Raw genomic sequence first — 26,789 nt, 5'->3', positions numbered from 1 at the left:
AAAACTCGACATTTGTAAGAGGGGGTTTTAATTTTATTATCTTGTTAACTTATCTTTTTGACAAATTAATAGTTGGTTTTCCTTTGGTCACACAAATAATAGCAGTGACTCCGATGGGGAGGATACTATTAGACGTGCCTAAGTGTATACCATTACTTGACACTAAGTCCATTAAAAAGATTATGCCCCTTCCGATGGGGAAGATCACACGCTCTTAATTAATTTCCTATAGTCATCTTAAATGGAAGTTTGATCTAGTGATCCGCAAATAAACTCATTCGATATGGAGGAAGGCACTCAGAGCCAACGCGCAAGTTTGTTTGTATCACTTACAAACTAGTAATGGAGACCGTGGAATTTATTAAAATAAATCCCTCTCCCACTTAGTTATTTAAAATGAGGAATTTTAAACTATCCTAGCATACATCATATGCATACACACACATCACAGTAAATAAAAGCAATAAATATGGAAATTATTTTCCAACTATTATGGCCTTTTTCTATTACTGTCCTTCATGTGCTCCAACCCTAGCTGTTGCCATCTTTAGCCACCGCCATCGGGTCGAGTCGTCGCATTCATCTTGCTTCTTATTCTTCTACGCCTCTGGTGCTCCAAAAGTACCACGCCTCGCAAGAATCCGATCCGTGACAAAAATAGAATTTTACATATATCGATCCTATATTCCACGAGGGAATGTACATGTAATCTAGATCGAAAATAAAATTCTAAAAACCTAGGGCTAATACAACTCCTGCTGTAATAGTTACATACAATCATGCATACACAAAATAATGCCCTTGACATGTCCAAGGGTCCAATCACACACAACATTTATAAGCCATAATAGTTGGAGCCTGCAACCAAAAAGTTAGCACATCCTACTATTATCCTGCCTAAATTATGTATGACATGTGCATAACCTATTTGAATTCTAAACACATAGAGGCAAACCCTAGCTCTGATACCAATTGTTGATTAGTCCTAGGAAAACGTACCGGTTCCACTGTATAAAAATTTTTTGTACAAGTGTCGAACCTTTCCTTAAATAACCTATTGTGTTCTTTAGAAGTTAAATTAGGAATCGCAGACGGAACTTAACATCATTGATTCTAAATTTAACTTATATGTTTTTAATAGTTTAGATTTGAATCACAAGCAAAACTTAACACTATTGATTCAAAACACCTATGTTATTAATTCTATTAAATATTAATTTCCAAAATTGGCTTCCAGGACTACATGACCTTCTTGGATATGGGAGCAACCACCACCGCCTAGACAAAGCCTTTTAAGGAAAGCTAATATTTAATTTCCTTAAATAACTCTAGGTTAACAAAAAAGAACAATCGAATCACAAATTCGAAAAACAAAATAAAAAGAAACACATCTTCGAAACAAATTTGAACATCTAGAATCTAATGCCTCTTGTTTTTGAAATTCATACAAAAGAAATACAACTAGTATGATGCAGAAATTAATTACTAATTATACCTTCCTTTATATGCAACGACCTCTTGATCTTCTACCGTATTCCTCTTCTTATCCCGAACGTTGTGTGGGCAACGATCTACCGAGATGAGAATCCACCTAAGCCACCTTCTTCTCCAAGCATGATTCGACCACCACAAATATTCCATGAATAGATGTGGTTCGGTCACCACCACCAAGCTCCAAGGGATACTTCCTTTCTCTCCTTCTTCTCCATGCTAAAATTCGGCCATCTTCAAGCTCCATGAGATTAGAAGGTCCGACCAATGAAGAAGAAAGAAAAGGAAGAGGGAAAAATAATAGGGTTGGCCACCACCAAGGAAGAAAAGAGAGGAAGAAAAATAATAGAGTCGTTAGATATGAAGGCACCTCTACCCCCTCTTTTATAATCCTTGGTCTCGGCAAATAAGGAAATTTAAATAAAAACTTCCTTAATTCTTATGCCATGAAAAGGAAATTTATTTAATTAAAAACAATTTTCTCTTCTCAATTTGTAATGGCCGGCCACTATTAAAAACAAAACAAGGAGAGTTTTAATTAACACAAGAATTAAAACTTCATAATTTATCTCCGGAAATTTATAAAAAATTTCTCCAATAATTTTCCCTTCATGGTGGATTATAAAAAGGAAATTTTATAAATTAAAATCTTTCTTTTAAACATGTAGATAAAAAGAAAGTTATCTCTAAAAATTAAAATCTCTTTCAATCTACAAATATGGAAAGATATCAAATCTTTTCTTAATCTTTTGTAGAAACTTATAAAAGAGAATATTTGATTTTTAAACTCTCTTCTAAATCATGAACATGGCTAAAAAGGAAAGTTTTCTTAAAAATTAAAATCCACCTTTTAATCTACAAATGAGGAAATAATTCAAATCTTTTCTTAATCTTTTGTAGAAAGCTATAAAAGGAAAGATTTAAATTTTAAACTCTCTTTTAAAACCATGATATCCACATAAGAAATAATTTTAATAAAAATCCTTTTTAATATTCTAGTGGCCGGCCACCTAAGCTTGGGACCTAAGCTTTGGCCGGCCACCAACTTATCTCATCCACTTGGTCTTGGCCGGCCCTAGCTTGGGTTCCAAGCTAGCTTGGCCGACCCCATTAGGATGGGTAAGAAGGTGGGTATGTGGTGGGTATAAATCTCTATATACAAGAGGCTACGATAGGGACCGAGAGGAGGAATTGGTTTTGGTATCCCGATGAAATTAAGCTTCCCTTGTTCGCCCCGAACACACAACTTAACTTCATCAATAATAATTCATACCACTAAAGAATTATTATTGAACTACCACACCAATCCCAAATTAAATTTTTGGGCTCCTTCTTATTATGAGTATGTTAGTCTCCCTGTGTTTAACATGTCGAATGTCCACTAATTAAGTGAGTTACTGACAACTCATTTAATTAATATCTTAGTCCAAGAGTAGTACCACTCAACCTTATCGTCATGTCGGACTAAGTCCACCTGCAGGGTTTAACATGACAATCCTTATGAGCTCCTCTTGGGGACATTATCAACCTAGATCACTAGGACACAGTTTCCTTCTATAATCAACAACACACACTATAAGTGATATCATTTCCCAACTTATCGGGCTTATTGATTTATCGAACTAAATCTCACCCATTGATAAATTAAAGAAATAAATATCAAATATATGTGCTTGTTATTATATTAGGATTAAGAGCACACACTTCCATAATAACTGAGGTCTTTGTTCCTTTATAAAGTCAGTATAAAAAGAAACGACCTCTAATGGTCCTACTCAATACACTCTAAGTGTACTAGTATAATTATATAGTTAAGATAAACTAATACCTGATTACACTACGACCTTCCAATGGTTTGTTCCTTTCCATCTTGGTCGTGAGCTACTGTTTATAATTTATAAGGTGCTGATAACATGACCCTCTGTGTGTGACACCACACACTATGTTATCTACAATATTAATTAATTGAACAACTACATTTATCATAAATATAGACATTTGATCAATGTGATTCTTTTTTCTAGATAAATGTTTATACCAAAAGCTAGGCTTTTAGTATACACTCTAATAAAAATAATTATTTTTAAAATCCTATATTAAAATAATTATTTTCAAAATCCTATTTAAATTCTATAATTAATATTAAAATTTTCAAAATCCTTTTTAAATTTTATAATTAATATTAAAATAATTATTTCTAAAAATATAATTAATTTGATAATTATTAATTAATATTTAAAAATCATAATTAATTTCAGAATCTCACTTCATATAATAATTATTTTCAGAAACATAATTAATTTCAAAATCTCACTTCATATTATAATTTATTTTTAAAATCATAATTAATTTCAGAATCTCACTTTATATTATAATTGATTTTTAAATTATTTCTTAAAAAGTTAATTATTATTAAGGTATAAATCATAATAATTTCAAAATTTAAAATCATTATTTACAAAATTATAATTTTCAAATCTTAATTAATTTTCAAAATATAAATATTAATTAATTTTCAAATCATTTTCAAAATCTTAATCATAATTAATTTTTAAAATCATAATTAATTCAAAATCTCACTTCATATAATAATTAATTTTAAAATTATATTCAGAGTCTTAATGAAACTTAATTTTTAAATCTTAATTAATTTCTAAATTATATTTGATTCAAAATCTTAATAATAATTAATTTTTAAATTACATTTAGAGTTTTAATGATAATTAATTTTTAAATCTTAATTAATTTTCAAATCTTATTTGATTCAAAATCTTAATAATAATTAATTTTTAAATTATATTCAGAGTCTTAATGATAATTAATTTTTAAATCTTAATTAATTTTCAAATGATATGTTCAAATTATAAATTCAAACTCAATTTTCAAAATATTCATAATTTTAAATGTTTACTCATTTGAAATTCAAACTCAAACTTATTTTAAATATCAATTACAATTTAAACAAAGACAACTCTGTCTCACACTCACTCATAAGCTGAACTTGCTTAATAATCTAGAATGGGTGAGATGGTAAAATAGGAAAATAATTACCTTTAAATACATGCTAGGACTATAGGCATTAATTAATGCGGAGTGAAAATTTTTTTTCCAAGTTATTTTTTGTAAAATACTGAACCAAATAATAATTAAATAATAAGGTTTAATAGACTAGCCTTAACAGAATTTTTAGGATTTTTTAGAAATTTTCTGAGATTTAATAGGAGTTCGTATGACGTAATCAGAGGGGATGCATTACTGGCTTGAGAAAAGCCTATTTGAAATACCCGGAGGTGGGAGTTGATTGAAGAAAGGATCTAGGGTTTAATTTTTAAAATCCCTATGTTATAAGCTTTCGCCCGTGCCCTAGCTCCCCACACAGCACCGAGCCTCCCTCTTCCCCGAGCCCTCAAGCGACACCACCCCCACCTCCTTCGCCGGACCTCTTCTCCCCAAGCCATCGTCGGTCTCTTCTCCCTCGAGCCACAGCAGCTTGCTCTCCTCCTCGTGTGAGCATCGCAGCGCCACCTCCTCTGCCCTCGTCGAACCTCTTCTCCCTCACGCGAGCACAGCCGACGTTCTTGCACCCTCGCACGAGCACCATAGACCACAACCAACGATCTCATCTCCCTCGAGCCACCGACGTCGATCCTCTTCCCTCTGAGTCATGCCCTAACTGATCCGACAAATATCTTCCTCTAGTAGATATGACTGGGTAAGGCTGCAGTGACGTTTGGGTGCTGATTCTGTATCCGTGAACCAAGGTTTTCTGCTTCTTTCTTTCTATTGCGATTTTAGGAGGAGGGTGGCTTGGTTTTGATGATTGTATGACTTTCTGGTAATGGGTTTTGTTCATTGGAAACTGATTTGGGGTATTGCAGTGAGATGTTTGTTTTGCTCTCATGCACCGCCTTCATGGGGATTCCTGTCTTTGCTTACTGATCTGGTTATGGATGGTAGGGGTTCAGATTTCTTGTGGTATTTGTTTTTGTAAACTCATGGTGAATTGGGGGCAAATCTAGGAGCTTCTATCATAAGTACAATGGGGTTCATGCTTCTTGGAAGGGCTAGGATTTCAGTTTAGATTTGGATTTGAGGTTTTAGTGGTGAAGGGTGCTTGCTTTTCTGAGTTGGTTTCAGTTTGTCGGAAAATTTGAATTGATGTGTGGGTTGTAGTGAGTTTTACTCCATGTGAGTGTTTCAGATGCTGGATGGTCAGGAAGGGGTTGTTTTTTTTGGCTGTGTCGAGAGTTGTTTTTGTGATGATTTCAATTTCTTTTGCAAGCAGAAGTTGTGGAGATGAGGATGCTGGCTAATCCTGTCTGAGAAACTTGACAAAATGGAAAGCTGGGGAGAAAACCTACTGCTGATGAAGAGTACTACCTGACTGGATATCGATCTGAGAAACCTAAAGTGGATCGGGGAGAATAAAATCACAGAATGTTCTCCTCGTGCGAAGCTTCATTGACGAGAGGGAAATCTGACTGAAGAAAATCGAGATTCGGAGCTCCCAAGACTTCCTGCGCACAAGAGACCAACCAACACTATTGTCAGTGACCTAAGACCGGGGTGGGAATCCCTGGCTAGGCCCTCCGACGCTCAAGTCAGTGATCTCTCCTCGTGGGGAAGAAGGAAGAAGAAGATGAACAGTAGTTGAAAACTAGGGTTGTGAATGTGAACAGTAATCTGAACTTACCTGGCCAACAGAGAGGATTTCCCTTTTTATACCACTTCATATAACCTCCGCAGTCATGAATTGGACCCCAGTTTGTTAGAATTTGTTATGAGATGACGTAAGCTACGTACTTGTGGTAAATGACTTTTAAGGAATCTTTTTTGTACCCCAGATGTACCTTCTTTGTCGTCTAGTACCTGCAGAAAAGTCTGGAAACACATTTCCCGCCAAATAGGTAAATCCTGTTATTTAATCACATACGAATATCTTTATTAAATTAATTATGAGTCTACTTGTTCGTCCTGTCTTTATTATGTTATAGACAGTGGGGTATTATACTATGTTTTGTATTGACCGAATATTAAACCCAGACATTGTTCGGTCGGTTTATCATTATCATTCAACTAATCGTTCAGTAATATATTACCAATTCTATAGAGCTCTGGATCTTTTCATTTTCGGACGATCATGTATACTTAATTAATTTTAGATATGCCACCTTAAACAATCCTGGATTTTTATCTTAAACGTGTAAACCCGACCGATATTGATTTACCCTTCCTAAGATGTATCCCGGCCGATATTGGCCTACTCTTCTCAAGGTATTTCTCGATCGGTATTAGCTTACTTTCCTTAAGGTATATATCGGTCGATATTAACCTGTCTTCCCCTAAGGTATATCTCGGCCGATATTGGCCTACTTTTCTCGAGGTATGTATCGATCGATATCGGTCTTCCTCCCTTGAGGTATATATCGGTCGATATTAGGTTACTTCCTTTAAGGTATATCTTGGTCGATATTGGCTCACTCTAATTAAGGTATATATCGGTCGATATTGACATGCCTTTCCCAAGGTATATCTCGATCGATATTGATCTTCCTTCATCAAGGTATATCTCGGTCGATATTGACATGTCTTCTTAATTCTGCTATCTCCTTTCCTTTTTCTCTAGGGACCTACTAAACCTAACCCATATCACTATCCTTCCCCTCAAGTCTAGTCGAAGGAGGTGTAGCCGACTGACTAGACACAAGTCTATTTTTGTTTCTTTGCCTGTCTTTACCCGTGACTCTGCCATAGGTACTGTGGTGGCCTCGTGATCCTTTGCTATAGTCATCCCGTGAACTCAAGTACAGTGATCCTGTGGGTCTTTTGATCCTTTAAATAGGGCTATTACCCTCTCTTCATTCTCCATTTGCCTCATTTCTTTATCTTCCTTGTTCACTTCTTCTTACTGAGAATATGGCCCCAGATCCCCCTTTCTGGGGGCAATTCTTGTTGGACAAGGCGAGATCTATATATGAATTTGCCCAAGTTTTGGCTTTAGTTAACCTTTTGGTCCGAGAAACTATCCTGAGAAATGAAGTCTCTCGAGGTCTAGAATCTCCAGCCAAAGGTACGACTGCCCTACAAACCCGACGGGTTTCAGAGGGGTTCCCACTACTCATAGAGGGCCAACTAAATAGCCCATGGATGTCACTACAAAGGCGTAGCCCATGTTACCCGCGGGCTAGGATGGTCACTTTTGAAGCAGAGCTCAAGGGCTCAAGTAGGAAAGGAACTCTTCAATCACCTTTCCACCAGGGCATGAATAAATCTGCGCCCCCCTTGTTCATGAGACCACTCTGCTTCATAGTTTCCTTCGTCCCGGGCAAAATATTCCACTTCTGCAGCCTGAGCAAGCTTCCTTCGTGCCAGGTAAAATATTTCCACTTCTGCGCCTTGACAAGCTCGGCTCCGGTAGGATTGAAATCTTCTAAGTATTCTGAGAGCTTATGTTTGTAACTTTTGTTGACCTTTCCATGTTTAATGTTTTGAGAGGAAAATGTAATGTTATGTATTTGATCAGTTTTAAAGTGTAAAATCGATTGATCTTTTATATTGAATTGGGTGACTTTCTTGAATCCTTCTAGTTCACAAGAATAAACGTAATACCTTTACCAATATTAACTTATATGTCATAAACATTGTCATTTCGACCGATATTAGCTTGTTTATTGCAAACAAGGTTATCCCGACCGATACTATGCCATCTATTATAGATAAAGTTATTCTGACCGATACAACAAACAAAATTACCTCGATCGATATTAGTCTGTGCTTTATAATAACATTAGTTCGAACTGTGCTTTACGTCTAAATAGCTCTCATTATTTTTTGTCCTTGACCCGGGTTTTGTCAAACTCAATCTCTCTCCCTTTATTACACCTAGTAAATTGTGTCTTCTTCTCAGAATTTCCTTGATTATGATTGACTTTTCAAAGGTAAGAGAATGTTGGAGGCGCATGACGAGGTGTTATCAACCCTCGCATGATTTGATTCGTCTCATCCAACATAAATGCCCATTTATGATTATGTAACACATGTCTTCTCTCTCTGCTGCGTAACACGAGTATTTGCCCTTTTTCTATAATCCACAGCGTCTATTGAAACAAAAGTGTTTTGATCTGACGATTGTTGTGTGTCTTCTAAAACCCTAAACCCTTTATCTTCTTGTCAACTTTGTCCCTTTCTTCCTTGCCTTAGTGTTCTTCTTTCGTTGCAGTCTTTGATCAATCCTTGCGCTCACTGCTTTCCGGCGATCTTTTTTCTTGACTCCAGTAAGTAACTTGCTATTCTGCTAACCTTTACTTCTGTCTATGGCTGAAGAAATAATTGCTCCTTGGTATGTCCAAATTTCATCTTCTTTTGACAAAAATGCTAGGCTTGCTATTCGCCATCAATATGAAATCCCTAGGGAATATAGCATCTTAATCCCTAAACCAGATGATCATCCTCACCGTCCCCCTGCTAATTGCGTGACTTTTTTCAGGGATCAGCTAATAGGGGGTTTGAGATTTCCGATTCCTCCTTTTCTAATTGATGTGAGCCAGTATTTTGATATTCCCTTGCAACAATTTGCACCTAATGCCTTTCGTTATTTGTGTGGAACCTACATGCTATTTCGTCTGTTAGATATTCCTCCTACTCCCCAAAATTTTTTCATATTTTTTTACCCAAAATGTTCGGAGCCCAGCGTTTTCCTTTTCCAATCCCGGACTAAGATGGTCCTTTTTGAGGATATGCCTTCGTCTCTCAAAGCTTGGAAATCTCGTTTCTTCTTTATAAAATTTCCGGGACCCATCCCTTGGTCCCATGCCTGGAGATTCTCCTTGCCTCCTTTGCCCGACGTCAAGGAGTTTCACTTCATCCTTCTTTTCCTGTTTATTGTGAAAAATTGCTATGTCGCCGGCTTTCTATCCCTAAGTAGTTACGGGTCGATCTTCTGTATTTATTTGGTCTAAGCCCTGGCAAGCCCGATACACAAGGCTCTTTAGGTAAAATTCTGCTTCTTCCTTATTGATTTTTACTAACTAAAACATTTTCTTTCCTCTATATAGTGGACAATTTTTATTCTGCTTTAATCGATGAAGAACTACGTCTGGAAGAGGATGCACTTCGCGCAAAAGAGCAAGAGCTTCTTGCTACCATTACTCCGCCACCTCCAGTCAAAGATCCGGTTCCCCTGGTTGAAGTATCCAGCTCTCAGGTGGTTCATGAGGTTCCCGAAGGCCTTCCTGCAGAAACTCCTGCTATTTCTTTGTCGACTATTTCTTCATCAGTGGTTGTTGCTCCTTCAACAGCCACTCCCCTTCCTATCATTGAGCTTACATCTCCTATGAGCTCCGGTAAATCAATAGCTGAAGTTGCTCTTGGCAAACTCGAGGGGCGCAATCTTACTAGGGCTCCTCCTCCCAAAAGGAGACTCATCCTTTCCGCCGAAGAATTGCTCTCAGAAGACTTTGCTTCTACTGATCTTCCCTTTGCTGAGCCCACTTTGGCTGACCTTTATCCTTCTCTTGTTTTCTCTTCTTCGCCTTCCTCTAGTACCACTGCTCCTGGTGGCACTTCTTTCACTTTTCCTCTGTCTATTCCATAATCTGGATCTTTACCTTCCTCACCTTCTTCTTATATGGTTTTCACTCCCCCTACTATTCCAACTTCTTCTTTTTTTGTGGGTTCCTCTGTCATTCCCGTCCTCCCTATCTTGTTGGGGGGTTCTTTTGCTAATGCCTAGGAGGAAATTCATCCTCTCTTTGGGGAGCTTACCACCGCTGAGACAATCAATCGATTCTCTTACAAGGAAACCCGGGTATGTTTATGAATGATTATTTATTATTTATCTCTGATTATTCTGTGACCCTTTATTATGTTTCCAGCGATGGCTAGCAAACATGGGTCTGTCTCGGCTGATGCATCACTTGTATAATGAGAACAGGAAATTGACACAGCAAGTTGCTGAGATGTCTTCTGCTAGAGTTTCAGAAGAGTCCAAGAGACAATATGAATCTCAAATTGAGAGTCTTCAATCGCAATTCAAATCAGCTACAGATCTCAACAAGGAATTAACTTCCAAATTAGATAATCAGACGACTGAACTTAACAAGCTAAAGTCTGATTATGAATCTGCGCTAGCTGATAAACTCAAGGCTCTGCAACTGAAAGATGATGAAATAGCTTCTTTGAATACCTCTTTGGACACAGCTAAAGCAGAGGCATCCACCAAAGATGCTGAGGTGAAAACTTCCCAAACGGCTTTAGTAGTCTACAAGGCTGGTGAAGACACCCGCTTCAAGGAGCGAGCTACCGTCTTGATCCACTCTCCTGAGTTTAATAGGCCCATTGTAAAGTCTATTTTGGCAGCCTACAATGCCGGAGCTGAAGGAGCGGTGAAGCAATTGCGAGAAGAAGACTTCTTATCTCGTGATCCCCCTCCTAACTTCTTGAACCGACGTAAACTTCTTGATAATAGGCCCACTGATCTATTTCCTCAGTTAACTATAGAGTAATTTCTTTACTCGAATCTAGATTATTATAAAGTTAACTAGAATTTGTGATGATAATCTGGTTTGTTTATGTAAAGTTAAACTTCTATTCTTATTACTAAATCTGCTCTTTTTCATTCACGGTGGTTGCTTGTTTTATCTAAGTATGTCAAATGTTGATGGGCTTGCCACTATAAAACCTCACTTAATATACTACAATGTCCACCATCTCGGCCGATCTATCGTGACCGGCCGATTCATACTTGTGTTTACAAATATCGTCCGGTACTTTGTAGTTAACTAAGTCCTGCCCGACTTAGTGCGGCCTGTCATAATATTATTAATATCGTTCGGTTTATTATAACTGGTCGATTTATACTTGTGTTTATGAATATCATCTGGTGCATTATACTTAACTAAATTTCATCTGATTCATTATGGTGACTGCCACCTAGCTTGCCATTATAAATCCATAATCAATATATTATAATATCATTCATCTCGGCCAATCTATCGTAACTGACCGATTCATACTTATGCTTACAAGTCTCGTCCGGTAGTTTCTAACCGAGTCCCGTTCGATATAACATGGTACTTTATAATATGCTATTTTCTATATTAATTGGTTTATTATACCTGGTCGATATACCCTTAGGTGAGAACATATCGACTGATGCCTTATACTTAACTAAATCTCGTCCGGTCCAGTATGACTATCCAGGTTTATTGTTTTACTCAAATAGATAATCTGAAATTATTTTATCAATCTAGTACCCGACCGATTTTCTCCATACTTCTTTGATTCTTTAAGAATCAAGCATATATCGAGAAAAACTTGGTCACGTTTTTCGAGGAAGATTACCAAACTTAATACCTTTTTCTTGGGATTCATCCTTCTTTTTGAATTTGATTCTATCCTTTGATGACATTACCTCTTTATGACTGTTACGATTCCGGGTATTCTTCCTTATTAGATTCATACTCTTTCTCTTTATACCCACTTTTGTACTCAAGTTCTACGCGAACTGCCACTGATATTACTATTTTATATACTCTTATGCTTTCGGGTTTTTTCTTTTTCCAGTTCTCCTTCCTCTCCTTTTTAAGGGTTTTTGGGTATAAGGCCCTGAGGGAGAGGGAAATAGGTTTGAGACGCTATCTTCTTCTTTTTGAATATCCCTACCTTCTCCTTTGTTTCTGTTATTCTACCATGGCCGCTTCTTCCCCTACATGGTTCATTTCGTGCGCTTCTGACCTTATAGAACCAGAGGAGGTGGATTTACAAGTGAGATATGGTTTTCCTTCCTATATAGTTCGCCCTACCCCACATGATAGCCCACATCTTCCTCCTCTGTTGGGGTATATCTATCTTTCGGGACCAAGTTTTACAAGATTTTTGATTCCCTCTTCATCCCTTTTTTCCTGATATTAGTATCTACTTTAATATTCCCCTTAATCAATTTATTCCTCAGTCTTTTTCTATCCTTATGGGTTTCATTAGGGTGTCTAAACTGTTAGATTTTCCTCTGTCCCCTCATCTTTTTCATCACTTCTTCGTTCCGCGACAAGTAGATATCGGTGTCTTCAAATTTCAATCTCGCCCTAAGGCTATTTGTTCAACCGAATTCCTCCTCAAGGGGAATGGCGTCATAAATTTTTCTTTATGTGTCTCCCTTCTTCTCCTCCTTTTCCTATCCAATGGATATATGATTTCCCTCTAGTTCCTAGTACCGACAATCTCCTCAATAATCCTTCTATCTCTTTCACTTTATTCAAACTAAAGGGGGCAAAATTTAGCTTACCATCCTTGATTATGGAGGGCTTGATGTTTCCCTTTGGAATAAGTAACATTGACACTCCCCTGGATGTCTCTTTCGGTATGTCTAAACAATTTGAACTATATTTATCAATTGGTTGCTAATCATCCTCTATAATGATGCCTACTTCTTATGTTTCAGCTGATGCTCTTCTACCGGCTTTCATGTATAAGAACACTACTATGACTAAGTCTTTTCTGAATAATCTCGGAGAAAAATGGCTACAGGCTTGTCGAGCTAATCTTACTTCCTCTACCCTGGGTCTGCAGTCTAAAGAAGAGCAAGAAGCAGAAGTTGTTGCAGCTATGGAAGAGGAAGCGGAACAATCTTTTATTACCTTAGTCAAGAAACCCAGGCTTACTGAGGATGTTCGTTTTAGCGACCTCTTTGGTACCTTTGTACAAGCCCCCCTTGTTTTGACTCCTATTTCATTTGAGAGAGGTAAGGCACAAATGTCCCCTACCCACATTATCTCCAATCTTTCTCTTAGGATGATTAGACCGACTCTACTTATCCCCTCCTCTTCTGTTATTGTTTCAGCTTCTTATGCTTCTCAGATGGTCGTTACTCCCTCTGTACCCCTCAGCCTCTTGCATTAGCCTTGCCTCCTCTGGCTTCTGGGCCATAAACTAAACGAACACCTTGCCGGAGATCTTTTCCAAGTCTAGGGCCATCAGCAATCCGTGCTTCAACAACTGAATCAACTCTTCTTGCATTACCACCTTCCGTCCCCTCTAGTTCTTCTTCTGTTGCTCTCGTTTCCGCTACTTCTTTCCCTTCTAGCTCATCCTCTATCATTCCCGGTTCTACTACTCCCCTCATTTCTCTTCCTTCTTCTTCCACACGACCCTCTTCTCCTTCTGCCTCCACGCCTTTATTTAGACAAGCTATGGGGCTTCCCTCTCAAATGGGACAAACTTCGGACCCTCCCGGTTATGTTTTTTTTACAACTGCAAGGCCCATTGTCTGAGTCTTGGTTGCATAGCCAAGAATTATTAAAAGACACTAGTATTTCCAGCGGTGCTGACCATCATAGTCGCCAAGCTGTTGCTGTAATTATTTTTCATTATATATTGTTAACTTCTTATTGCTTTCGCTAAATGTATTATTATTTTTAGTTCCTTGCCTCAAGTCTTCATCTGGGCCAGTTAGTCATTGCCTTAGAAAGGGAAAATGGCAAGTTAAAGGCTCAGGTAGAGATATTGCAAGCCAATCTTCCTCCTTCTCACATTGAGCTCACTCAATTACGCAAGAAAGTAGCCTCACAAAATCAACAAATAGAGGCTATGAAGAAAGAATTACAGGAGTTACAGCAGTCATTGAAAAACAAAGTACTTGAAAGGAGAACCTTAGAGTTACAAGTGGATCGATTACATTCTGGTCTACGGATGGAAATTGCTCTGAAGGACAAAGCCCTCTCAGATGTTTCTCATAAAAGCCTTGTTTTAGAGAAAGTGGAGAGGCTTCATAATATCTGTCTTTCTGATCAGGCTCAAGAATCAGCATCAAGAGATTTTTCTTTGCTAGAAGAGCAAGAACAAAGAAAGGCCCAGGATGAAGAAATATCCTCACTTTGAAAGGAACTGGAAGAACTTAAATTGGAGAAAGACACTCTCAAAGATCAAGCTGCTAAAATACAGGCTGAATTTCAAAGTTATATGGAGCATGAGGAAAACTAATGGGAAGAGAGACGCCTAACTTATCTAAGGTCTCCGACGTTTGTTAACGAATATGTTCGTCGAATCATAGGCGCTTTAAATCATTCTATGGCAGGGATTCTTCAACAACTGAGAGAGGTGGTTATATCTACCTAGGGAACCTCCTCCTCTATTCATAAACTGTCACAGACTCAACAATGAATTACCCGAAAATGTAACGAGCCATTTTGAGTAAGCATGGTTATGTACTTAAAAAGACTTATAATTAAAAGACTAGTAATTAGAAGGCTTGTAATGAAAAGGCTTGTAATTAAAAGATCTGTAAGTAAGTAGCTCATCATTAAGAGAAAATTTGGTACTTACCTATTTTTCCTGGTTTGTGTTAGCTTGACATTGCTTCCTTTGAAATGCTTCTAAGAACTAAGAATAAGTACTATCTCGTTCAAGAATTCCTCCCTTATTCCTTGGAATTACATCTTGTTTGGATAAATTCCTCCATTGGTAATATCTCAGAAGAGCATGAAATTCCGAGCGATTTAATATGAAGAACTTCATGGAATTTCTGTGCTTTAGTTGAGTATAACATTTCGAGTAATTTTAGATAAAGAGCTTCATATGATCGGAACTCCAGATAGGGAATGTAATTTTGCAAGACTATATTTATGTTAGTTAGAGCCCTAGAGCCAATCATTTGATGATTGTATTATGGACTTGTTGTATCATATTCTTATATAAATAAAGGCATTTGTTTTTGGTTATTAAACTTATTGTATTGGTGCCAAATAAACTAAGTATAATAGCGTCCTTGAGTAGAAGGTTCTTACTTACATCAATCGGTAAGTTGAACCGATAGTGAGATGATATAGGGAACACTACTCTTAATCATTCCTAGTCGAGTATTAACATTCAGGGACAATGTTAATGCGACGAGACTAGCATGTAGGTCAACTCGATGACTTGATCTCACAAGTCATGGATATAGAGATATCAAGTTGACACATGGGTATGCATTGGAGAATGTATACTGAATGACCCGCCATGAGAAAGTATCATGGATCGTTATATGAGTGTCATATACTTTCTCATGTGGCTATTAGTATGACTACTAGTCCTTGGACCTGAAGTCACCTTGGATCCCTACATAAGGAGTTATGTACTTTGGTTTCGTCAAATGTCACCCGTAACTGGGTGGACTATAAAGGCGATTACCGGGTATGTAACGAATTATGCAGAGGGATGTGAGTGATGTAGATGGGATCTATCCCTCCTATATGACAGGAGCGACATCGATATTCTTGATAGAGTGAGACCACGAAGTGCATGACCATGCCCAAATGAGTCAATATGAGATATTTAGCTCATTTGATTGAGTGAGTCTACTTGGAGTTCAAGATTTAGATTGATTAGAGGATGACACGGTCTATGCCTCACATTGATCAATCTAGATGTCTAGGATAGAAGGACACTTGTCATATATTGTGAGGAGTCACAATTAGTAGTCACAAGGTGATGTTGGATCTCAACATTCTTGTAACTTGGGTAGTAATGATGTGTTGCTAGATACCGCTCATTACTTATGCTCCTAAATGGGTTTAGGGGCATTGCCAACGTTACAAGAACCTATAGGGTCACACACTAAGAACAATTAGATGGAGATTAGGTTCATATGATGAACCAAGAGGATTAGATTCATTTGATGAATCGAATTGGATTAAGAGTAATCCTAATTGGGCTAATTGAGTTGGACTCAAGTTGATTCATGTGTTCAATGAGTCTAATTTAGATTATGACTCATTGAATCAATTTAATTAAATGAATTAGATTCATTATATTAAATTTGCTTGAATTAAATGGTTGGATTTGATCAACCATGAGAGAGATTTGGTCAAGTTTGACTTGACTTGAGAGGAAGAGGATGAGTCATGTCTGATTTGACTATTTGCCACCTCATTTGTGAGTTGGCATTAGGAGGACTAAGGATGATGTGCCACATCATCATAGTTGGCACATGTGTGTGCCACCTCATGGAGGTTACAAATTTCCTCTTTAATGGCCACATTAAAGAGAATGGAGGTTACAACTCCAAGAGGTGGCCGGCCACTTTTGTTAGTGAATGGAATTCATTTTTCATTCAAGGCATTTTACTTCATCTTCTTCCTCAAGCTCTCAACCTTTCTCCCTCTCCTCTCTTGGCCGAACCTTACCAAGGTGCTAGCACACCTTTGTGTTAGGTTTCTCCACCTATTTGTTCGTGTGGATACTTCTAGAGGCTTGTACACTTGACAACCTCGAGATCCGGCATCACTTGGAAGAGCGGGATACGCGAAGGGCTTCGCACCAAGGGTAAAGATCTTCTCCTAATGTAGATCTAGGCTTTAGTACACTCGTACTCGAATTTTATTTTATTTTATTTTTACTTCGCATGGATCCGGTGACGGGGCTTTCGGGGTTTCCGTGACGCGAAAAAGTAGTTTTCGTGGCCCGAAAAATCAAACAATTTATATACAGAATCCCCCATGAACCTTGAATCTTGGTCTGGAGTGTAATACCAAATGATTTTTATGAAGAAATCCGCATAACACTGAATTTACATTGACAATATAATTCCGATCGATTATGCTTTTATGATAGTTTAGAGTCCCCGGTTTCTCCCATGAAGACCCGTCCGAGTTACTTCATGAGATTTCCAGATCGAATATGCTTTTATAATAGTTTAAAGTCTCCGGTTCCTCCCATGAAGACCCGTCCGAGTTACTTCATGAGATTTCCCGATCAAATATGCTTTTATGATAGTTTAGAGTCCCAAGTTCCTCCCATGAAGACCCGTCTGAGTTACTTCAGGAGATTTCCTGATCGACTATGCTTTTATGATAGTTTAAAGTCTCTAGTTCCTCACTCTTCGTCAATGCCCTGCTATTTCTCAGCGCTTGTACATTAGTACAAATGTGCGAAGCACATCCGGTATCTAATACCCACGATGAAGAAATAGAGAGGTTGACTTCTATAACATGTATACCTGAAGTAGAAATCTTATTTCTCTTCTTCTTAAGATCTTCCAGGTATTCTTTGGAGTTCCTCTTCCAATGCCTTACTTGTCCTTGATATAGGTGATAAAGATGTTCAACCATATCATAAGCACTCATCAACTCATGTTGCTTCTGAAGCTCAGAGTTCATGGTCGCGAGCATAAGACAGGACACATCTAATGCGTCATCTTGATGTTTCTTATAAGCATCTTTGTCAGCTCGCGTGACAGTGGTAGGAGGTGCCTCCGGAATGGGCTGCTCCAGAACATACAGTTTACATTCCTGAGTGAGAACTTTTCTCAGATTCCTATACCAGTCCAGGAAATTTTCTCCGTTGAGCTTGTCCTTCTTAAGAACAGAACGCAGAGAGACGATGTTCGTGTTTGACGTCATGGCAATTCTACAATAGAAAAATGCAGAAAATAAATATCATATTCTTTTAAATTATTTAATTAGGCCTTCAACTAAATGATGCTCCCACTGAATTCTATAATTCATGTGGGACAAGATCCACATCATACTAACCCTTGAGTTAGCTTTGACTAATACGCCCAAGATTTAGTATGATCGGTAGGTAACGATTACCAATTACATCTCTATGGAACTCTTGTTTATAGGATCATTATCCGCAGTTATATTAAAACTTGAGTTAGCTTTGGCTAATATGCCCAAGAATTAATATAAATGTTATTTATGTTCTATGTACTCGATCCAACCAAGTTAACTAGTTACTCAATCTAATTGAGTTGTACTCACCCATGCGTTGATAGGCGGGACCAAGATTGTCCCTTCGTACCCTACCAAGATAATATGTGTTGCTCTGCTTTGGTAGATTCATCAACACATGTGATCGAGGTAGTGATTGGTATCACGGCACAGTAGGCATTAGAGTTGACGTGATTTAGATCTAATTTAAACGTCAATGTTGTATCATATACTCGATATATATCTAATCTAATCGATAGGGTGCATCTTGCACACGATGTAGATCTAATCTAATCGTAAGGGTGCATCTTGTGCACGGTTTAGATCTAATCTTAATCGTTAGGCACTAATTAATTACTTAATTAAACATGCATCACATACACAAGTAATTAACTAAATTTTGTGATTATGTCATGGCCCTACTACGATCTTCTCAAGCCAATGAGAAGATCGGATGGTCAACCTAAGGTCAACAGCTTCTTAAGCTCCTTCCTTTGACCACCTCGTGTTGCTCGCGCCCTCCTCGTAACTCCGTCTCGAGTGGACCTTCCACCGCTTCAAAATTTACATTACAATTTTGAAACTCGAGTTACATTCAAGTCTAAATCTAATTTACAACCAGAATATAAATAGGGAGGTACGACGCGCAGGTCGCGTATCAAATACAACACACACAAACACATGACGGCACGCAGGCTGTATTATAAATTACAACACAAATACAATCATATTGGGTCTTTTTGGGCCATGACTATCACAAAAATAATATATAATTCAAAATTATATATTTTCATAATTTTATGTAATTTTTCATAATTTTTACAATTTTTATGAGTAAAATTTTTCGACGGTCCCATTTAGCGGTTTTCGGACGCAATCGCGGAACGAATCCCCTTGCGGGGCCAGGGGTGTAACGACCCGACTCCTGGGTACTAGGCTGTGAGCCGGATCGCTACATTAACTACTGAAACTACTGTGCGGAAAACTGAGCAAATTTGAAATTTGCTAAACTAATTACTGTAAAGTCTCAACCTGACATTCTAAGAGTACCTGAGTGTTGTACACATGCTAGGAGAGACAATCTATACCTCTTGGATGTCCTGCTAGCTGTAATCAGACATTTCAACCGATCCGTGAGTCGAGTGAGGCGTCGGAACGATTCACAGATCGTTCCAGCTGATACTGGCACGGTGGCACCCTCTGGATCGGTCGGCTGACCGATCCACAAGCTTACCTCGCTTCTGTACGCAGCTGGATCGGTCTACCGACCGATCCAGGAACACCCTGATCGATCGGGAGACCGATCAGTGAGCCTCCGTGCTTCTGCTGCGTTACAGCACGGTGGATCGATCGTCTGACCGATCCAGAGTACCTGATCGGTCAATAGACCGATCGAACACTTTCTATGCTTCGCTACTGCGATGGTCCGGTGACCGATCCATAACCCTGCCAACTCTGCTCGTGCTTGGGTCGGTCGCCTGACCGATCCAGAACTTCAAATCTCCTCAGGCTCTTGTAGATCGAACTAGATCGGTCGGCCGACGATCCGGGAGGATGGCATCTTATATCTCATTGGATCTCTGGCCTACCGATCCGTCGAACAGAACTCGATCGGGAGACGATCGATGTCTCGATTTCACTCGAGAGTTCGATTTCGGCACTTGCGTGCAAAACATTACACAACAGTTCTAAAACAATGGAAATACATTCCAGCATGTAAGTACTAATATTCTAAACATGATGACTAAACAAGATATAGTTTACTAAGCTGTAACAAGACTAATTCATAAAACTAGACATGTTAAGTACTAAACTGAAATAAAAGCGTGTAGATCCCAAGGATCTTTATTCCAGACCCCTTGCACACACACATCATCGTAGCATCGCCCTCCAGCCTCCGCTAGTCCACTTTTCTTTTACCTGTATCTGCAGTATAAGAAAAGTAGTACCTGTAAGCTTAAAGCTTAGTAAGAAACCATCTACCTCACTAAATCATGCATACGATGCGAATATGATTTTAAATCATGTTGTTTGAAAAACATACTGAACATGCAAGCATGGCATGGCATATCAAACAAAGCATAAACTGGAACTGAAACATGGCATAACATATAAACTGAGCATGAAACTGAACTAGTCATGCATATGTCTAAATCTGTACATGAATTCAAATCATGTAAACTGAACCTGAACTGAACTGAAAGCTAAATTAGTGTTCTCATCACTGGTTTCAAATTTGAAAACTATACATATAATAGATGAAAATACTAAACATGCTGTTGGGGCCCTGGCAACTGTACTTACTGTGCGCGCATCCCTACGAGACCCGGGATTGCAAGTTCCGAATCCAGCAGGGTTACTAGGTTATCTGAACCTAGGGACGACTGTGGGAGTCCAGCCCATGGATATCTGATCCAAATACATTGCCAACTGAATAAAAGTAAAATACTGAATACTGTTTTATTTTACTTCAATGTTCTAGGTTATCTGAACCTAGAGCTAGGCTGAACCTAGAGGCTCCATGGGAGCCCACCCAATGGATATCTGATCCATTAGCTGTAATATCTGATAATAAACTGAGAAAAATATTTCTAATTCATTTTACATGCTGTTAGGACGCCTATTGGTGCATCCTTCGGAACCGAGCATTCTATCAACGCTTGGTGTGCACTAAAAGCACACCCTAAGTAAAATTTCTGAACTAACGCCAAAACTAACAAGCGAGAGCAATTATCTGCAGTGAGGGTTTCTTACCTCAATCGCAAGGTTTTCTTGATTTATCCGCTGGTTTTGGAAAAGCTGCTCGACGAATACCACTTGTCCCTCGCGTTCCTCTCGTGGGAGAAGAACCCCTTCGTGTTGGAGTCGTCGCCGGAAGATGATCCTATGGACCCTTGCCTTGGTGTGCCCGTGAGGAAGAGGAGAAGAAGGGAGGCGGCGGTGAGGTTTTGGAAGAGAAAGTGGCGTGAGGTGAAGAGGTGCCAAAATAAACCAAACCCACTTAAGTTTATTATTTATATTAAGTGGTTTAATGAACCCAACTCTAATATAAATATATTTGGTTCTCCTTCCTTTCAGCACGGCCCTACTGGGTTCAACTGGTTACTAACATTATCCCTTACACCATAGGTCTCGGGTTCGATTCCCGCCTAAGCTATTTTGCGACCTATTTGTTTTTGCTACTTCCGCTACTCGGAAAATTCCGGAAAAATATCTAATAATTCTAGAAAAATCATAGAATAATTCTAAAATAAATTTGGAATTTTTGGGCTTTACAATCCCCATACCTTATAAAAGTTAGTCCCCGAACTTAAAACTCTGGGTACTTCTGTCTCATGCTGGCCTCTGTCTCCCAAGTCGCCTCTGCTGCTGTGATTTTGCCACCTGACTTTAACTAATGGTACTTCCTTGTTCCGTAATTTCTTTCTGCTCGGTCTATTATCCGAATATTGTCATAGCTGAGATCATCACGGACCTCTACCGGGGCTCAATCACAGGGTGGCGTGAATATGCTTCTTGACATGGAAACATGAAATACGTTGTGGATCTGACATCTCCTGAGGTAGCTCTAGCTCATATGCTACGGCCCACTCTCTTCGTGATAAGGTATGGTCCCACATACGGGAGCTAGCTTGCCCTTCTTCCGAAAGCATGACTCCTTCATGGGAGCTACTCGAGGAAAAGCCTTCGCCAATTGAAAACTCTAGGGGTCTGCGGTATGTATCGGCATAGCTCTTCCCGGCTGTCTTTCTCTATCCTCTCGGCAATCCGTGGTATCTACTACTAGATCTGCTCTGAGCTCTAGCTCATACATTCACCACTCTCATACCCAGATTGGTGATGCACCTCACTCCCCATAGAGTGCCTCATAAGGTGCCATGCCGATAGTGGCACGATAATCATGTTGTATGCAAATTCGCTAGACTCGATATTTGCACCAACTTCCCTTGAAATCTAGGGCACAAGCTCGGAGCATATCTTGAGTACCGATTCACTGCGTGCGACCATACATGCGAGGATGGAAGGCATCTTAATTTTACTGGGTGCCCATAGTACACACTTCCGTAGTGATGTAAACTTTGTCTGCCTCGATATAATGGTTCGTGGGACTCCATGCACTGACAATCTCCTTGAGATACAACTGAGCTAGTTGCTCCATGGAATAGGATATTCGATAGCTAAGAAGTGGGCTGATTTAGTCAACTGTCGACTATTACCCAAATGGCATCAAAACCATTCGTGGTTCTGGGTAACCCCACTATGAAGTCCATAGAGATATCCTCCCACTTCCATTCGGAATCTGGATCTGCAGAACTCTCCTGGTCTTGCCTTAACCCTTTGACAGGTTAGACAGATGCTGACGTATCTGGCGATATCTCGCTTCATCCCAGGCCACCAAAATCGTTTCTTTAGATCCTGATACATTTTGGTGGAACCAGGATGCATCGCATAGGGAGTCCTGTGAGCCTCGTCTAGAATCTGCTTTCGTAGTTCCTCCTGATCTGGAACACAAAGTCTGTCACCACAGTACACTACCCCACTGGCGGACACTCTGAACTCTCCACTTTCTGATTCTGCTAACCCTTGCTTGATTTTCTGGATTTCAGGATCCTGCTCCTGAGCTGTCTGGATATCATCAAGCAAGGTAGATGCTAAGGATATTGTGGAAAGCTGCCCGACTATAATTTCGAGACTAAAAGTTCTAAGACAATGAAGATACATTCTAGCATATAAGTACTAATGTTCTAAACATGATAAGCTAACAAAACATAGTTACTAAGCTAGAACAATTAGTAACAAGACTAAGTATCAAACTAGACATGATAAGTGCTAAACTGAAATAAAAACGTATAGATCCCAAGGATCTTTATTCCAGACCCCTTGCACACACACATCATCGTAGCATCGCCCTCCAGCCTCCGCTAATCCACTTTTCTCTAAGAAAAGTAGTATCTGTAAGCCAATAAGCTTAGTAAGAAACCATCTACCTCACAAAAACATGCAACGATGCGATTATGTTTTTAAAACATGCAGTTTGAAACTAAACTGAGCATGCAAGCATGGCATGGCATGGTATCACACAAAGCATGGCATAACATATAAACTGAACATGGTATACTTATAAACCGAGCATGAAACGGAACTAGTCATGCATATATCCAAATCTGTACACGAACTCAAATCATGTAACCTGAACCTGAACTGAACTTAACGCTAAATTTGTGTTCTCATCATTAGTTTCAAATTTGAAAACTATACATATAATAGATGAAAATACTAAACATGTTGTTGGGCACTGTCAGCGGCATCCCTACGAGACCGGGATTGCAAGTTCGAATCCAGCGAGGGTTACTAGGTTATCTCGAACCTAGGGACGGTGGGAGTCAACCCATGGATATCGATCCAAGTACATGGCCAAGATAAAAGTAAAATCGAATCTTGTTATTTTACTTTCGTTTAGCTATCTGAACCCTTAGAGCTAGGTTATCTCGAACCTAGAGGCTCTCGGAGCCTACCCAATGGATATCTGATCCATATAGCTGTGATAACTGATAACCAACTGAATAAAATGTTTCTAATATATTTTACATGCTGTTAGGACGCCTATTGGTGCATCCTTCGAATGGGCATTCTACCAATGCTTGGTGTGCACTAAAACACACCCTAACACCGAGAACTGTAAAATTTCTGAACTAACGCCAAAACTAACAAGCGAGAGCAATTATACTGCAGGTGAGGGGTTTCTTACCTATCTATTCGTAATTTTTTTCCGGAAAAACTGCTCCGTTCGACGAATCGCACGTCCTCGCGTTCCTCTCGCGGAGAAGAACCGACTTCGTACAGGTGTTGTCGCTGGAAAGTGAACACACGATCCTAGGGAAGGAACCCTAGGTTTCCCTTGCTTTGTTTTGCTGCGCCGAGAGAAAGAAACGGGAGAGGGAGAGGGTCTCGGTGAGGGTTTGGAGAAGGTCACGAACCAATTAGAAATAAACCAACCCACTTAAACCTCCTATTTATATCATGTGGTAATTCCGGTCCAACTCTAATATAAATATAAATGTTTCTCCTTTCTCTCAGCACGGCCCTGCTGGGTTCACTGGTTACTAACATTATCCCTTAAACCATAGGTCTCGGTAGGTCGCTTAGGCCGTTGCTTCAATTCTTTTGCTACTTCCGATACTCGAAATTAGGAAAATATCTAAAATTCCACAAAATCATAGAATAATTCTAAAATAAATTGGAATTTTTGGGCTTTACAATCCCCATACCTTATAAAAGTTAGGTCCCGAACTTAAAACAGTCTGGTACTACGTCTCATCGGCCTCCTCCTGTCATGTCCCTATCGCCCGCGGTGATTTTGCCAACGACTTTGACTAATGGTACTTCCTTGTTCAGTAACTTCTCTTCTTCGCCTATTATCCGAATAGGCCGGTCATCAGCGAGATCATCACGGACGAGGCTCAATCACACGGGGCCGAATATGCTTCTTCAACATGGAGACATGAAATACATTATGGACGGATGACATCTCTGAGGTAACTCTAGCTCATATGCTACCTTGCCCACTCTCTTTGTGATAAGGTATGGTCCCACATATCCGGGAGCTAGCTTGCCCTTCTTCCCAAAGCATGACTCCCTTCATGGGAGCTACTCGAGGCCTTGATCCCAAGAGAACTCTAGGGGTTGCCAGTCGTGTCCATAGCTCTTCCAGGCCGCTCTATCCTCTGACCGATCTGCTGTGTATGGGCTTACGTGGTATCACGCTACTAGATGCCGCAAGCTCTGGTTCCTACATTTCACCACTCTCATACCAGTGATTGGATCTGCACCTCCCCATAGAGTGCCTCATAGGTGCCATGCCGATAGTGGCACGATAATCATGGTATGCAAATTACGCTAGACCTATATTGCACTTCCGAAATCTAGGGCACAAGCTCGGGCATGTCTTGAGTACTGATTCACTCGCTCAGTCGACCATCATCGAGGATGGAGTCAGTGCGAATTTTGTGCCCATAGTCGTACACACTTCCGTAGTGTGATGTAAATCTGCTATCTCGCATGATATAATGGTTCGTGGGACTCCATGCCTGACTATCTCCTTGAGATACAAGCGAGCTAGTTGCTCCATGGAATAGGATATTCGATAGCTAAGAAGTGGGCTGATTTAGTCAACTGTCGACTATTACCCAAATGGCATCAAAACCATTCGTGGTTCGGGTAACCCCACTATGAAGTCCATAGAGATATCCTCCCACTTCCATTCTGGAATCTGGATCATGCAGAACTCCTCGTCAGCTGATGTTACGCCTTAACCCTTGTGAGTTAGACAGACCGACATGTATCTCGCTTCATCGGGCCACCAAAATCGTTTCTTTAGATCACGATACATTTTGGTGGAACAGGATACATCGCGTAAGTCCTTGAGCCTCGTCTAGAATCGTTCAGTTCCTCGATGGAACACAAGTCTGCACCACTGACACTACTACTGGCGGCCACGGACACACACTCCTACGAACCCTTGCTTGATTTCGGATTTCAGGATCCCGCCTCACTGATGCCTGATATCATCAAGCAAGGTAGATGCTAAGGATATTGTGGAAAGCCCGACTATAATTTGAGACTAAAAGTTGTAATCTCCTTCCTTAGGGGTGGTGACATAGTGCTAAAGATAATAAGGTAGCACTAGACTTCTTGCCGAGTGCGTCTGCTACCTTATTAGCTTTCCTGGATGGTAGAGGATATCTATGTCATAATCCTTGACCAGCTCTAACCATCTCACTGTCGCATATTCAGATCCTTCCGAGTAAAGAAATACTTCAGACTTTGATGATCAGTATACACTCGCACCGAGCTCCGTCAGATAATGTCTCCAAATCTTGAGTGCGAACACCACTGCTGCAAGCTCAAGGTCATGAGTAGGATAGTTCCTCTCATAATCCTTGAGTTGTGCGGAGGCATAAAGATCACCTTGCCCTCGCCGCATCTGCTCCTAATCCCAATTTAGAGGCGTCGATGTCAAGCTGCCTGTGTTTGGTATAGCTAAATAGGAGAGCACCGTCAATCTCCGCTTAGTTTCAAGTTCACGCCTCAGCCCTCCGTCCACCAAATTTCTGCTTTTCCGGTGAGAGCCGCTGGGGAGGCTATCCTGAGTCCTCACGACTCAGTAGTAGCCCTGAGTAATCAAGCTAAACTCTGTGATTTCACCACCCATCCCCGGTCTCTCTTCCAGCTACCGCTCTTTGGCCGATCTACCATAACACCATCTCTGGAGATGATGTGACCCAGACCCAGAAAGTTCACCCAGTAATCATGTAATTCATTTCATTTCGAATTTACAGATGTACCGTTTTTGCCAAGGATCCGCAAACTGTCTTCGCATGCTCCGATGGTCCTCCTGCAGGCTCTAGATAAGAATGTCATCGATGAACACGATGACAAACTTGTCTCTTATTCTCAAACACCGCTCCCATGGGGGCACGGTCACGCAAAGGCAGCAGACTACGAACTCATAATGTCCGTATTCAGTCCTCCCTGTTTATATCACCTCCTTGACTTTAACCCGCATCCCCGATCCTCGAGGCCCATTTCCAGAGAATGACTGCACTTCTTTAG

Source organism: Zingiber officinale, chromosome 10A (genome assembly GCF_018446385.1).
Source record: "Zingiber officinale cultivar Zhangliang chromosome 10A, Zo_v1.1, whole genome shotgun sequence".
NCBI classification, from domain to species: domain Eukaryota; kingdom Viridiplantae; phylum Streptophyta; class Magnoliopsida; order Zingiberales; family Zingiberaceae; genus Zingiber; species Zingiber officinale.
This window is presented reverse-complemented; position numbering follows the sequence as displayed.